General features: G+C 71.6%; 1 long non-coding RNA gene across 1 annotated transcript; it reads left to right on the top strand.

The window, feature by feature from the left end:
* The first annotated feature begins 487 nt into the window (after nt 1–487).
* On the top strand, nt 488–6,283 carry LOC125434285. Its single transcript, XR_007244761.1, has 3 exons — nt 488–689; nt 5,361–5,437; nt 6,227–6,283. It is a non-coding gene; the product is annotated as an uncharacterized LOC125434285 (long non-coding RNA).
* The last annotated feature ends 8,956 nt before the right edge of the window (nt 6,284–15,239 follow it).

The raw sequence follows: 15,239 nt of genomic DNA, 5'->3' as shown, positions 1-15,239 counted from the left end.
CCTCCCTCCTTTTACTTTGGATAAGAACAGAGAGCTGTGGTACTAGGACTATACAATGTCAAACTTCAGGAAAAGACTGGCATTACTTCTAATTGTTCTCCATTAATAATTATTTGCAAATACCTTAGTTTTAAATTTTCTGCATGGCACACTTAATTGTTTTAAAAGTACGCCGCAGAGAAAAATTTAAAATATGCAATAGAGTTTTTAAATAGGAAGCATTACAATGCACAGCGGTACACTCTCTCCGGCCCCCTAATTCCGCAGCAAGCCTAGTTGCAGGAGAGGAGCTGAAGGGTTCGGGCGTGACGGTCGATTGCGGAAGCGGAGGGCATCGCTCAGCACGCCCCGCGAGAGCTCCTGCATTGCTTAAAGGCGTGCAAGGCAGGGCGCTCGGCCAGTCCGAGCGGAGCGACGGTGAAGGACGCGCGGCGCGTCCAATAGGCAAGCGAGGCTGCCCATTTCCACTGCCGCGCCGGAGCAGGAACGAAAAGGCCTGCGGGGGACTGACTGGGAGCGGCAGAGGCGCTGGCGGGGGGACCGCGGAGCGTCCCTGTCGTTTGGCGCCACCGGGGACTCTTGCCCGGCAGAGGGCGCGATGCTGCTACGCCTGAGCTCCCACTTTGACCCGCAGAAGGATGCGGCGTCCTGGCTGGCGAGGCAACCCCTGGCCGCCGCCGCTGATGCTGGTGAGGGCGGGGAGAGGGTGTCAGGCTCTCTTATTATTTGCGTGGGGTGCAGTGGGACGGGGGTAGAAAGTGGGCGACAGCAGCAGGAGTTGGAGGACGCTCAATTGTCCCGAAGAGACGGGTCGTTCTGCAGTGCATCCCTTATTTGATTAGGCTGCTGCTAGGGAAGTGCTCAGTTGCACGGGAGAGATGGCTTGTTCTGCAGTGTGTGTTCCTTTCCCGATTCGGTAGGAGAGGGTGGAAGAGGGAGACCCAGAGGGAAGTTGCAGCTTTTGAGAATACAGATGTGGCTGTTAGTCTGGCAAAGACCGTGGCGAGCAAAGGGGAGCGGGAGCTGAAGGTTCCTGAGAAATGTTCAAAGATGTCAAATTCTGTGCAGTGGAAGCTCTAGAACCCCAAGGAATTTTATTCTTCCCCGCCAATCCTCCTCCTTTCCTAAGCTGAGGTACCTTCTGCTCTTCCACCTGCAGGGTCTTCCAGTTCCTTGTCTTCCCACCCCACCACCTTCAAGGACCATGTGTTGACAACTTGACAAGTGACCATAGTAGGCTTTGGTCACACAAGATTTCTGTGTCTGTCTTAGGGTGCATTCTAAGTACTGGCTGGCCGGGAGGAGATTTTTGGGGGCTGGTGACCATGAATGATTTAGAATGCCTGATGTGCTTTTTTCTTGGGCTGCAATTTATCGGGTTCCAAAGGAACATGAGGTGTATTTTGTGTTTCCCAAGTTAAAATTGTGTGTGTTGTATTTTAAATGTCCAGAAAAAGGCTAGGTTGACAGTCTTTCTTCTTAAATTGGGCTTTCATGTGTGCAGAAGAACTGAGGGAATATTCAAACATTATAGTTAGATAAAATAATGTAGAAATGTTATTATTTATTAACACTTCATAGAGCTCAATATAACTAATTCTGTCATTTAAAAGAGTTGTTGATTATATAAATTCATTGTATAAAGAAAAATTGTGTATATAATATATGGGAGGTGTTATTTTGTACTTTTCCGTCTCGTTGCAATTCTTTATATTTGCCCAGTTGTGAAGCAGTTGACGGAAACTAAGGAAGAAAGTTAGTTTCCAAAGCAGGAAAAAATTAAGGGAGAACCTGTGGCCCAGGGATAGAGCTACGGTTTGGCATGCAGAAGGTCCTACCTTCAATCCCTGAGGGAGTGGGAAGGGTGGAGCTAAGTAGACTGGCCGTGGGCAGAGGGAAGATGCCTAGGGCAAAGCTGTGTTCACTGGCAAATCTGCCTGCTCTGGCCACGAAGCAAATTAAGTCATACTAGAAGTGGTGTTGCTTGCTGTGGAGAGAATGGAAAGTGAAAGCAGGGCTCAAGGAAATACATCCCTACAGGAAATCTTGCCGCAATGGACATTCACCTGCATCACATAGCAAACACCTTGTGCCCACCTTGTGGTCATTTTATGTATCAGGCTTCCAGCTGGTACCCTTGCTGAAAATGATGACCATAATGAAAAACATAGATTCTGTGGGTGGTCCACTAGGTATATAGGCATGATATAGCTGCCTTCAGTTTATCCTGTGGCCTAGTGCCCTCAGAGCTAGGAGCACCTACCCTATGTGAGGTGGGTGTCTGGGACTGCATGTGGTGGGATCAGTCATCTGTATGGATGTGCAGATCCTTCCATGACCCTGGCTCTTGTACCAGCATGAAGAATATTTGTGCTTCTCCAACTGTACATACAGGGGCTTTGAAGACAAGACAACAAACTAAATGTAAAAAAATCTGAAAATCTGGAGTGGGATAGGGAAAGCCCCTGACACTGACCACAAAGGTGCCAACAGTCATTTTCTCTCTGCCTCTGTGTCAGCTGGGTCAGGGGCCGTTATGGCTGTGGAGGAGCTTTTGGCTGCACTGTACAGTGCAACAGCTCACAGCTTCTTTTCACATGCCCTTGTCTACACACAATGTGCAAAGCTGATGGCATGCAGTCTGGGGAGGGTGTCCAAAAGAAGCCTTCCCTGCGAAAGGAGGCCTTGATCAATGTCTTGGGTGAAGCATGGGGCCAAGAGTGTAAGGAGAGAAGTGGCAAGTAGTTGGATGGTGTTGATCCCCTACAAAGAGATCAGTAAAGCAGTGGACCACTGCTCATCTTGTGGCTGCTGGATCATCCCTCCCCAAGGGCACTGGAGGGTGCAGAACCCCAAAAGGTGGCCTGAGTGGCAGGATGCCTCCTATGCCAGATGTGCTCCTATACCTACTCATGCTCGATGTCAACTTTGGGTGTCTGGGGGGGGCGGGCATTGTTGATGCCTATGCCATCACTGGCCAATGGCCAGGGACTTCTGATGGGAAATGGAAGGGGGGCTATGCCACTGATAGCAAGTGAGCATTCCTGACCCAGCCCCTTTCTGTCCCCAGGCTGTGATGGTGCTTGTCCCCCACCCCTTGCCGTACAACCCTGATTGGTTCTGGAATCCCTGTCTGTAATCTCCCTGCTGCCTTCCCACAACACCTCCAGGAAAGCAGCAGCTTGGTTACTGGGCCCGCTAACATGGTTGTGGCCACTAAAAGCCAAAAAAAGACTTTTCCTGCCTGCTGCCATGTAGCCAAATCTCACAGGGCACGGACTGGGGTACCATAGTTACACTGCAACTCCTCCCTGTGGTGCAGAATAACCTCAGGATTGCTCTGTAAGTGCCCCACCGATATGTTGGATTGAGTTTTTCTCCCAAATTGCTGAAGGGTAAAGAAAACTGATAATTGCTGTAGTGGGTTTACTTATTGTTAGAAAATAAATGTCAATGAACATCGCTGATCAGCAACATGCACTTTGGTACTGTTACTTGTATTTGTTGAGTCTTATGTTTGAATTTTACTCATGATTCTTGTAATGACAACTAATTTTTGCATGGTTTATTTTTTGTCCTGCTAATGCTTGTGTGTCTTTTAAAAATATTTGTGTTGTGTGGCCTTGAGATAATGTGGAAATAAAACTGGCCTGATCTGTACTGCAAATGAAGGCCTCAAACGCAAGTTAGCTGGTTTCCTTCGTATATTTGAAAACAAAAACTTCTTGATTTTGCTGGGTTGTGTGCAAATTAGCAATAATTAAAGTATCAGGCTAAATAAGATATATAATAGTAGATTGAATGGTAGATTGCGTGGATTTGCTTATCTGGCTTAGAATGCCATGTCAACCATTAAGTTGAAAGCTTTCAGTTATCTAGGTGTACATAATGTTGCTTAACTTCATTGAAATGTGTGCTGAGTTTATCGTGCTTGTAACAACTTCAGTGAAACATATGGTAGACTTAGAATGCTAGAAATGAAATGACAGCAAGAATTCTTGTGCAGATTTTACTTTTTACAGATAGCCTGTCATGTGTACAGTATTTCCCTGGGTGTGCTTCAGTGCAGTCCCTTGCTCCGATCTCCTCTGTCTCTTGTCAGAAATATGGTCAGAGAATTTTAGAGTGCATTGTTCTCTTGAAACTCCAAATATGTAGCATGCAGATGCTAATTCAAGTCACAAGGGATTGTTCAGATTGGAAGTCGTTGTGACATTTCGCAAGAGCTATTCCACATGATGAGGTTAAATGATTAACGTGATGGATTTTTGGTACAATGGAATTTGTCTTTATTAATGCTGAATTGAAGTTAGCTGGGTCTCTGTAGGTCAGTCACCCTCACTCAACCTAACCTATCTCATAGGGTGATTGCAAACAAATGGACTAGTGGAGAACTGTGTTTGTAAGCTCCTTAGGAGAAGAGCCACTTGGTTAGAAAAGCGGGATATAAATGTAGTGCCATGTCAAGCACAGTTACATTCTCTTAAGATCACTGACTACAATGGACTTAAAATGTTTTGTAATTTTTGCTTAGGGTTAGCATTATTACTTCAGAGAGATTTGTTGGATGACTTGTCTTGGAGGCTTAACATTTCTGTTTCTAGTCTGACTGCTAGATGTTGTTGGTAGTTTGATAGACTGCATTTGGTGAAGCAAGAGAATGGACACTTGTTATGCTAGGCTACTATCACATTGGGAAGGACTATTCATGCCAAGTTGTCTAGAGAAGGAGGAAGCAATGAATCTCTTTGTAGAGTGCCCATGCAGCCTCATTTCTTCACTAGTCCCTGGCCCTACTGTTTGACATAACTAACTGACAAAGGGGTGTTAGACGTATTCTGAATTATCACATATAAGCACGTCAGCTTTTTCCAAAGGTGGGATGTGCTGTTCCATTGTACCATCTCCGATCAGTATGCAGAAGCAAAACTCTATTCCCTCCCTTCTCCAAATGGTGAGGTTCTGAAGCCAGAAAAGTTGAAACTGTTCTGCTAAAAGAGAAGCCGAAAGAGAAGAAGATCATAGTCTTTAGGACAAAACCATCCAGATGTAAAACTTGTTGCTGGGGAATGCAGTTTAATGTTGTGGGCTGCTATCCCAGGAGTTAAAAATAGATTTGTAATTTTGTGACTTATTATGTATATACTGGTAACACTAGAATTCTAACCAATGTTTCTGTTTACAATGGGTGAACTTCCTTGTTAACTTTCCTTGCCACTTGAACAACAATTTAAAAATGACAGTGACCCTGCAGTCTGTTGTTATCTTCATGGCATGCTTTTTATTTCAAACTCTCTTAAAGCCATGTTTGATTTTATATTAGCCTGAGGTAGTTTACAGTATATTACTTATTGTTTCAGAGACTTTTTTGGAGAGTTTGAAAACACTACACACAGTAAACATTGAAAGAAATGGAAATATTATTTACACCTGGAAGGTAAGACTAATATATTTCTTATTTTAGAGTCTGTAGGCATGGTGCTGTAGGCATGCTTTCAAGCTTACCCTGATTGATGCTTCTCACATTCCTTGTTCCTGTTATATGCATGAAACAGCTTTGGACTTTCACGTACAACAGAATATCCTTTAATCCTTAGTCCAGTTGCGTCATTAAGAACAGTGCTACTTGTAGTTGTCTTATGCTCTTTCCTGGTAGCTGATTGAGTTCCATTCAACCTGTGGGATCTGTTTTCCAGCACTATATTGTTTTCATTTTGGATTGTCTCATCATAGCATTTTTGAGGTAAGAGCTGGTCAGAAGTGGTTTACCATTGCCTTCTTTTGTGCGGTACAAACCAGGGTTAGCTGAAATGCTGCTGTTGTCTATGAAAAATCCTCCAGTGTCACTTTCCACTACTGATGCTGCACAGTAGCTACTCTTCAAGGATTCCTCTGCCCACATCAGCGCTGAAACTGTCTGTTATCTTCTGCTGATGTGGCTGTTGAGCAGTGAAGGTGGTGGATTCATATTTGTCTAGTGTGTCAGCTTTGACCATTCTGCCTTGAGTGACTCTTCTAGGAGTTTAGCCTCTTGACAGAATCTAGGCCCCTTATGGTATTGCTCTCAGATTCACTGACACACACAATCCCTTCAGTATGTTAAGGTGTGCAACCAATAGGGGGATTAGAAAAGAAGTTAGGGATTGTATTGAGCGTGAGTTAAGTGTTCAAACATTTTGCATAATCTTGCATAACTTTGTACTTTTTTGACTAATTTTCTTTGCAGGGTACTTGGGGACACACTTATATTGGACTGTATGATCCCAGCAACCAGACAAATGAGGTAAGCCTAAAGAGCATGTATGTTTTGTAGAGAGCCACACTGATTCTTCTTTGTTTTAAAGAATTGTCCTTTTGGTTTCATGAGAGACTTTCAAAAGATTGAATGCTGTATACAACACGAAAATTCAGATACATAAGACTTGCATTTATGAACTGCACAATCCCCTTCCACAGTATCCTGGGTTCAAATTTCAGGTTAGAGGCAACTTCCCTAAATAAAGCATGGCAATGACATATTCATATCTATGACGCTTTCAGCTCTAGATTACAAAATAGCAAAATTGATCACATAAAATTCCTTGCAGAAAAGATTTTCTTTATAATTTGGACTAAATGGTTTAGTGGTTTTTCTAGCTTTTGTTCTAGTAATGACGCCACATAGTAGGAGAAAGCCCTGATATTAGCCCTCACAGAGCCACATTTTTGGAAGCTGTTTCTTAACTACATAAGAACATAAGAACAAGCCAGCTGGATCAGACCAAAGTCCATCTAGTCCAGCTCTCTGCTACTTGGTGGGGGGGGGGGGGGGTGGGGGGGGGGGGGGGTGGGGGGGGGGGGGGGTGGGGGGGGGGGGGGGTGGGGGGGGGGGGGGGTGGGGGGGGGGGGGGGTGGGGGGGGGGGGGGGTGGGGGGGGGGGGGGGTGGGGGGGGGGGGGGGTGGGGGGGGGGGGGGGTGGGGGGGGGGGGGGGTGGGGGGGGGGGGGGGTGGGGGGGGGGGGGGGTGGGGGGGGGGGGGGGTGGGGGGGGGGGGGGGTGGGGGGGGGGGGGGGTGGGGGGGGGGGGGGGTGGGGGGGGGGGGGGGTGGGGGGGGGGGGGGGTGGGGGGGGGGGGGGGTGGGGGGGGGGGGGGGTGGGGGGGGGGGGGGGTGGGGGGGGGGGGGGGTGGGGGGGGGGGGGGGTGGGGGGGGGGGGGGGTGGGGGGGGGGGGGGGTGGGGGGGGGGGGGGGTGGGGGGGGGGGGGGGTGGGGGGGGGGGGGGGTGGGGGGGGGGGGGGGTGGGGGGGGGGGGGGGTGGGGGGGGGGGGGGGTGGGGGGGGGGGGGGGTGGGGGGGGGGGGGGGTGGGGGGGGGGGGGGGTGGGGGGGGGGGGGGGTGGGGGGGGGGGGGGGTGGGGGGGGGGGGGGGTGGGGGGGGGGGGGGGTGGGGGGGGGGGGGGGTGGGGGGGGGGGGGGGTGGGGGGGGGGGGGGGTGGGGGGGGGGGGGGGTGGGGGGGGGGGGGGGTGGGGGGGGGGGGGGGTGGGGGGGGGGGGGGGTGGGGGGGGGGGGGGGTGGGGGGGGGGGGGGGTGGGGGGGGGGGGGGGTGGGGGGGGGGGGGGGTGGGGGGGGGGGGGGGTGGGGGGGGGGGGGGGTGGGGGGGGGGGGGGGTGGGGGGGGGGGGGGGTGGGGGGGGGGGGGGGTGGGGGGGGGGGGGGGTGGGGGGGGGGGGGGGTGGGGGGGGGGGGGGGTGGGGGGGGGGGGGGGTGGGGGGGGGGGGGGGTGGGGGGGGGGGGGGGTGGGGGGGGGGGGGGGTGGGGGGGGGGGGGGGTGGGGGGGGGGGGGGGTGGGGGGGGGGGGGGGTGGGGGGGGGGGGGGGTGGGGGGGGGGGGGGGTGGGGGGGGGGGGGGGTGGGGGGGGGGGGGGGTGGGGGGGGGGGGGGGTGGGGGGGGGGGGGGGTGGGGGGGGGGGGGGGTGGGGGGGGGGGGGGGTGGGGGGGGGGGGGGGTGGGGGGGGGGGGGGGTGGGGGGGGGGGGGGGTGGGGGGGGGGGGGGGTGGGGGGGGGGGGGGGTGGGGGGGGGGGGGGGTGGGGGGGGGGGGGGGTGGGGGGGGGGGGGGGTGGGGGGGGGGGGGGGTGGGGGGGGGGGGGGGTGGGGGGGGGGGGGGGTGGGGGGGGGGGGGGGTGGGGGGGGGGGGGGGTGGGGGGGGGGGGGGGTGGGGGGGGGGGGGGGTGGGGGGGGGGGGGGGTGGGGGGGGGGGGGGGTGGGGGGGGGGGGGGGTGGGGGGGGGGGGGGGTGGGGGGGGGGGGGGGTGGGGGGGGGGGGGGGTGGGGGGGGGGGGGGGTGGGGGGGGGGGGGGGTGGGGGGGGGGGGGGGTGGGGGGGGGGGGGGGTGGGGGGGGGGGGGGGTGGGGGGGGGGGGGGGTGGGGGGGGGGGGGGGTGGGGGGGGGGGGGGGTGGGGGGGGGGGGGGGTGGGGGGGGGGGGGGGTGGGGGGGGGGGGGGGTGGGGGGGGGGGGGGGTGGGGGGGGGGGGGGGTGGGGGGGGGGGGGGGTGGGGGGGGGGGGGGGTGGGGGGGGGGGGGGGTGGGGGGGGGGGGGGGTGGGGGGGGGGGGGGGTGGGGGGGGGGGGGGGTGGGGGGGGGGGGGGGTGGGGGGGGGGGGGGGTGGGGGGGGGGGGGGGTGGGGGGGGGGGGGGGTGGGGGGGGGGGGGGGTGGGGGGGGGGGGGGGTGGGGGGGGGGGGGGGTGGGGGGGGGGGGGGGTGGGGGGGGGGGGGGGTGGGGGGGGGGGGGGGTGGGGGGGGGGGGGGGTGGGGGGGGGGGGGGGTGGGGGGGGGGGGGGGTGGGGGGGGGGGGGGGTGGGGGGGGGGGGGGGTGGGGGGGGGGGGGGGTGGGGGGGGGGGGGGGTGGGGGGGGGGGGGGGTGGGGGGGGGGGGGGGTGGGGGGGGGGGGGGGTGGGGGGGGGGGGGGGTGGGGGGGGGGGGGGGTGGGGGGGGGGGGGGGTGGGGGGGGGGGGGGGTGGGGGGGGGGGGGGGTGGGGGGGGGGGGGGGTGGGGGGGGGGGGGGGTGGGGGGGGGGGGGGGTGGGGGGGGGGGGGGGTGGGGGGGGGGGGGGGTGGGGGGGGGGGGGGGTGGGGGGGGGGGGGGGTGGGGGGGGGGGGGGGTGGGGGGGGGGGGGGGTGGGGGGGGGGGGGGGTGGGGGGGGGGGGGGGTGGGGGGGGGGGGGGGTGGGGGGGGGGGGGGGTGGGGGGGGGGGGGGGTGGGGGGGGGGGGGGGTGGGGGGGGGGGGGGGTGGGGGGGGGGGGGGGTGGGGGGGGGGGGGGGTGGGGGGGGGGGGGGGTGGGGGGGGGGGGGGGTGGGGGGGGGGGGGGGTGGGGGGGGGGGGGGGTGGGGGGGGGGGGGGGTGGGGGGGGGGGGGGGTGGGGGGGGGGGGGGGTGGGGGGGGGGGGGGGTGGGGGGGGGGGGGGGTGGGGGGGGGGGGGGGTGGGGGGGGGGGGGGGTGGGGGGGGGGGGGGGTGGGGGGGGGGGGGGGTGGGGGGGGGGGGGGGTGGGGGGGGGGGGGGGTGGGGGGGGGGGGGGGTGGGGGGGGGGGGGGGTGGGGGGGGGGGGGGGTGGGGGGGGGGGGGGGTGGGGGGGGGGGGGGGTGGGGGGGGGGGGGGGTGGGGGGGGGGGGGGGTGGGGGGGGGGGGGGGTGGGGGGGGGGGGGGGTGGGGGGGGGGGGGGGTGGGGGGGGGGGGGGGTGGGGGGGGGGGGGGGTGGGGGGGGGGGGGGGTGGGGGGGGGGGGGGGTGGGGGGGGGGGGGGGTGGGGGGGGGGGGGGGTGGGGGGGGGGGGGGGTGGGGGGGGGGGGGGGTGGGGGGGGGGGGGGGTGGGGGGGGGGGGGGGTGGGGGGGGGGGGGGGTGGGGGGGGGGGGGGGTGGGGGGGGGGGGGGGTGGGGGGGGGGGGGGGTGGGGGGGGGGGGGGGTGGGGGGGGGGGGGGGTGGGGGGGGGGGGGGGTGGGGGGGGGGGGGGGTGGGGGGGGGGGGGGGTGGGGGGGGGGGGGGGTGGGGGGGGGGGGGGGTGGGGGGGGGGGGGGGTGGGGGGGGGGGGGGGTGGGGGGGGGGGGGGGTGGGGGGGGGGGGGGGTGGGGGGGGGGGGGGGTGGGGGGGGGGGGGGGTGGGGGGGGGGGGGGGTGGGGGGGGGGGGGGGTGGGGGGGGGGGGGGGTGGGGGGGGGGGGGGGTGGGGGGGGGGGGGGGTGGGGGGGGGGGGGGGTGGGGGGGGGGGGGGGTGGGGGGGGGGGGGGGTGGGGGGGGGGGGGGGTGGGGGGGGGGGGGGGTGGGGGGGGGGGGGGGTGGGGGGGGGGGGGGGTGGGGGGGGGGGGGGGTGGGGGGGGGGGGGGGTGGGGGGGGGGGGGGGTGGGGGGGGGGGGGGGTGGGGGGGGGGGGGGGTGGGGGGGGGGGGGGGTGGGGGGGGGGGGGGGTGGGGGGGGGGGGGGGTGGGGGGGGGGGGGGGTGGGGGGGGGGGGGGGTGGGGGGGGGGGGGGGTGGGGGGGGGGGGGGGTGGGGGGGGGGGGGGGTGGGGGGGGGGGGGGGTGGGGGGGGGGGGGGGTGGGGGGGGGGGGGGGTGGGGGGGGGGGGGGGTGGGGGGGGGGGGGGGTGGGGGGGGGGGGGGGTGGGGGGGGGGGGGGGTGGGGGGGGGGGGGGGTGGGGGGGGGGGGGGGTGGGGGGGGGGGGGGGTGGGGGGGGGGGGGGGTGGGGGGGGGGGGGGGTGGGGGGGGGGGGGGGTGGGGGGGGGGGGGGGTGGGGGGGGGGGGGGGTGGGGGGGGGGGGGGGTGGGGGGGGGGGGGGGTGGGGGGGGGGGGGGGTGGGGGGGGGGGGGGGTGGGGGGGGGGGGGGGTGGGGGGGGGGGGGGGTGGGGGGGGGGGGGGGTGGGGGGGGGGGGGGGTGGGGGGGGGGGGGGGTGGGGGGGGGGGGGGGTGGGGGGGGGGGGGGGTGGGGGGGGGGGGGGGTGGGGGGGGGGGGGGGTGGGGGGGGGGGGGGGTGGGGGGGGGGGGGGGTGGGGGGGGGGGGGGGTGGGGGGGGGGGGGGGTGGGGGGGGGGGGGGGTGGGGGGGGGGGGGGGTGGGGGGGGGGGGGGGTGGGGGGGGGGGGGGGTGGGGGGGGGGGGGGGTGGGGGGGGGGGGGGGTGGGGGGGGGGGGGGGTGGGGGGGGGGGGGGGTGGGGGGGGGGGGGGGTGGGGGGGGGGGGGGGTGGGGGGGGGGGGGGGTGGGGGGGGGGGGGGGTGGGGGGGGGGGGGGGTGGGGGGGGGGGGGGGTGGGGGGGGGGGGGGGTGGGGGGGGGGGGGGGTGGGGGGGGGGGGGGGTGGGGGGGGGGGGGGGTGGGGGGGGGGGGGGGTGGGGGGGGGGGGGGGTGGGGGGGGGGGGGGGTGGGGGGGGGGGGGGGTGGGGGGGGGGGGGGGTGGGGGGGGGGGGGGGTGGGGGGGGGGGGGGGTGGGGGGGGGGGGGGGTGGGGGGGGGGGGGGGTGGGGGGGGGGGGGGGTGGGGGGGGGGGGGGGTGGGGGGGGGGGGGGGTGGGGGGGGGGGGGGGTGGGGGGGGGGGGGGGTGGGGGGGGGGGGGGGTGGGGGGGGGGGGGGGTGGGGGGGGGGGGGGGTGGGGGGGGGGGGGGGTGGGGGGGGGGGGGGGTGGGGGGGGGGGGGGGTGGGGGGGGGGGGGGGTGGGGGGGGGGGGGGGTGGGGGGGGGGGGGGGTGGGGGGGGGGGGGGGTGGGGGGGGGGGGGGGTGGGGGGGGGGGGGGGTGGGGGGGGGGGGGGGTGGGGGGGGGGGGGGGTGGGGGGGGGGGGGGGTGGGGGGGGGGGGGGGTGGGGGGGGGGGGGGGTGGGGGGGGGGGGGGGTGGGGGGGGGGGGGGGTGGGGGGGGGGGGGGGTGGGGGGGGGGGGGGGTGGGGGGGGGGGGGGGTGGGGGGGGGGGGGGGTGGGGGGGGGGGGGGGTGGGGGGGGGGGGGGGTGGGGGGGGGGGGGGGTGGGGGGGGGGGGGGGTGGGGGGGGGGGGGGGTGGGGGGGGGGGGGGGTGGGGGGGGGGGGGGGTGGGGGGGGGGGGGGGTGGGGGGGGGGGGGGGTGGGGGGGGGGGGGGGTGGGGGGGGGGGGGGGTGGGGGGGGGGGGGGGTGGGGGGGGGGGGGGGTGGGGGGGGGGGGGGGTGGGGGGGGGGGGGGGTGGGGGGGGGGGGGGGTGGGGGGGGGGGGGGGTGGGGGGGGGGGGGGGTGGGGGGGGGGGGGGGTGGGGGGGGGGGGGGGTGGGGGGGGGGGGGGGTGGGGGGGGGGGGGGGTGGGGGGGGGGGGGGGTGGGGGGGGGGGGGGGTGGGGGGGGGGGGGGGTGGGGGGGGGGGGGGGTGGGGGGGGGGGGGGGTGGGGGGGGGGGGGGGTGGGGGGGGGGGGGGGTGGGGGGGGGGGGGGGTGGGGGGGGGGGGGGGTGGGGGGGGGGGGGGGTGGGGGGGGGGGGGGGTGGGGGGGGGGGGGGGTGGGGGGGGGGGGGGGTGGGGGGGGGGGGGGGTGGGGGGGGGGGGGGGTGGGGGGGGGGGGGGGTGGGGGGGGGGGGGGGTGGGGGGGGGGGGGGGTGGGGGGGGGGGGGGGTGGGGGGGGGGGGGGGTGGGGGGGGGGGGGGGTGGGGGGGGGGGGGGGTGGGGGGGGGGGGGGGTGGGGGGGGGGGGGGGTGGGGGGGGGGGGGGGTGGGGGGGGGGGGGGGTGGGGGGGGGGGGGGGTGGGGGGGGGGGGGGGTGGGGGGGGGGGGGGGTGGGGGGGGGGGGGGGTGGGGGGGGGGGGGGGTGGGGGGGGGGGGGGGTGGGGGGGGGGGGGGGTGGGGGGGGGGGGGGGTGGGGGGGGGGGGGGGTGGGGGGGGGGGGGGGTGGGGGGGGGGGGGGGTGGGGGGGGGGGGGGGTGGGGGGGGGGGGGGGTGGGGGGGGGGGGGGGTGGGGGGGGGGGGGGGTGGGGGGGGGGGGGGGTGGGGGGGGGGGGGGGTGGGGGGGGGGGGGGGTGGGGGGGGGGGGGGGTGGGGGGGGGGGGGGGTGGGGGGGGGGGGGGGTGGGGGGGGGGGGGGGTGGGGGGGGGGGGGGGTGGGGGGGGGGGGGGGTGGGGGGGGGGGGGGGTGGGGGGGGGGGGGGGTGGGGGGGGGGGGGGGTGGGGGGGGGGGGGGGTGGGGGGGGGGGGGGGTGGGGGGGGGGGGGGGTGGGGGGGGGGGGGGGTGGGGGGGGGGGGGGGTGGGGGGGGGGGGGGGTGGGGGGGGGGGGGGGTGGGGGGGGGGGGGGGTGGGGGGGGGGGGGGGTGGGGGGGGGGGGGGGTGGGGGGGGGGGGGGGTGGGGGGGGGGGGGGGTGGGGGGGGGGGGGGGTGGGGGGGGGGGGGGGTGGGGGGGGGGGGGGGTGGGGGGGGGGGGGGGTGGGGGGGGGGGGGGGTGGGGGGGGGGGGGGGTGGGGGGGGGGGGGGGTGGGGGGGGGGGGGGGTGGGGGGGGGGGGGGGTGGGGGGGGGGGGGGGTGGGGGGGGGGGGGGGTGGGGGGGGGGGGGGGTGGGGGGGGGGGGGGGTGGGGGGGGGGGGGGGTGGGGGGGGGGGGGGGTGGGGGGGGGGGGGGGTGGGGGGGGGGGGGGGTGGGGGGGGGGGGGGGTGGGGGGGGGGGGGGGTGGGGGGGGGGGGGGGTGGGGGGGGGGGGGGGTGGGGGGGGGGGGGGGTGGGGGGGGGGGGGGGTGGGGGGGGGGGGGGGTGGGGGGGGGGGGGGGTGGGGGGGGGGGGGGGTGGGGGGGGGGGGGGGTGGGGGGGGGGGGGGGTGGGGGGGGGGGGGGGTGGGGGGGGGGGGGGGTGGGGGGGGGGGGGGGTGGGGGGGGGGGGGGGTGGGGGGGGGGGGGGGTGGGGGGGGGGGGGGGTGGGGGGGGGGGGGGGTGGGGGGGGGGGGGGGTGGGGGGGGGGGGGGGTGGGGGGGGGGGGGGGTGGGGGGGGGGGGGGGTGGGGGGGGGGGGGGGTGGGGGGGGGGGGGGGTGGGGGGGGGGGGGGGTGGGGGGGGGGGGGGGTGGGGGGGGGGGGGGGTGGGGGGGGGGGGGGGTGGGGGGGGGGGGGGGTGGGGGGGGGGGGGGGTGGGGGGGGGGGGGGGTGGGGGGGGGGGGGGGTGGGGGGGGGGGGGGGTGGGGGGGGGGGGGGGTGGGGGGGGGGGGGGGTGGGGGGGGGGGGGGGTGGGGGGGGGGGGGGGTGGGGGGGGGGGGGGGTGGGGGGGGGGGGGGGTGGGGGGGGGGGGGGGTGGGGGGGGGGGGGGGTGGGGGGGGGGGGGGGTGGGGGGGGGGGGGGGTGGGGGGGGGGGGGGGTGGGGGGGGGGGGGGGTGGGGGGGGGGGGGGGTGGGGGGGGGGGGGGGTGGGGGGGGGGGGGGGTGGGGGGGGGGGGGGGTGGGGGGGGGGGGGGGTGGGGGGGGGGGGGGGTGGGGGGGGGGGGGGGTGGGGGGGGGGGGGGGTGGGGGGGGGGGGGGGTGGGGGGGGGGGGGGGTGGGGGGGGGGGGGGGTGGGGGGGGGGGGGGGTGGGGGGGGGGGGGGGTGGGGGGGGGGGGGGGTGGGGGGGGGGGGGGGTGGGGGGGGGGGGGGGTGGGGGGGGGGGGGGGTGGGGGGGGGGGGGGGTGGGGGGGGGGGGGGGTGGGGGGGGGGGGGGGTGGGGGGGGGGGGGGGTGGGGGGGGGGGGGGGTGGGGGGGGGGGGGGGTGGGGGGGGGGGGGGGTGGGGGGGGGGGGGGGTGGGGGGGGGGGGGGGTGGGGGGGGGGGGGGGTGGGGGGGGGGGGGGGTGGGGGGGGGGGGGGGTGGGGGGGGGGGGGGGTGGGGGGGGGGGGGGGTGGGGGGGGGGGGGGGTGGGGGGGGGGGGGGGTGGGGGGGGGGGGGGGTGGGGGGGGGGGGGGGTGGGGGGGGGGGGGGGTGGGGGGGGGGGGGGGTGGGGGGGGGGGGGGGTGGGGGGGGGGGGGGGTGGGGGGGGGGGGGGGTGGGGGGGGGGGGGGGTGGGGGGGGGGGGGGGTGGGGGGGGGGGGGGGTGGGGGGGGGGGGGGGTGGGGGGGGGGGGGGGTGGGGGGGGGGGGGGGTGGGGGGGGGGGGGGGTGGGGGGGGGGGGGGGTGGGGGGGGGGGGGGGTGGGGGGGGGGGGGGGTGGGGGGGGGGGGGGGTGGGGGGGGGGGGGGGTGGGGGGGGGGGGGGGTGGGGGGGGGGGGGGGTGGGGGGGGGGGGGGGTGGGGGGGGGGGGGGGTGGGGGGGGGGGGGGGTGGGGGGGGGGGGGGGTGGGGGGGGGGG

The sequence above is a fragment of the Sphaerodactylus townsendi genome, linkage group LG06 (genome assembly GCF_021028975.2).
Source record: "Sphaerodactylus townsendi isolate TG3544 linkage group LG06, MPM_Stown_v2.3, whole genome shotgun sequence".
Lineage (NCBI taxonomy): Eukaryota > Metazoa > Chordata > Lepidosauria > Squamata > Sphaerodactylidae > Sphaerodactylus > Sphaerodactylus townsendi.
The sequence above is the reverse complement of the archived record's forward strand: the minus strand, read 5'-3'. Positions and strand labels throughout refer to the sequence as shown.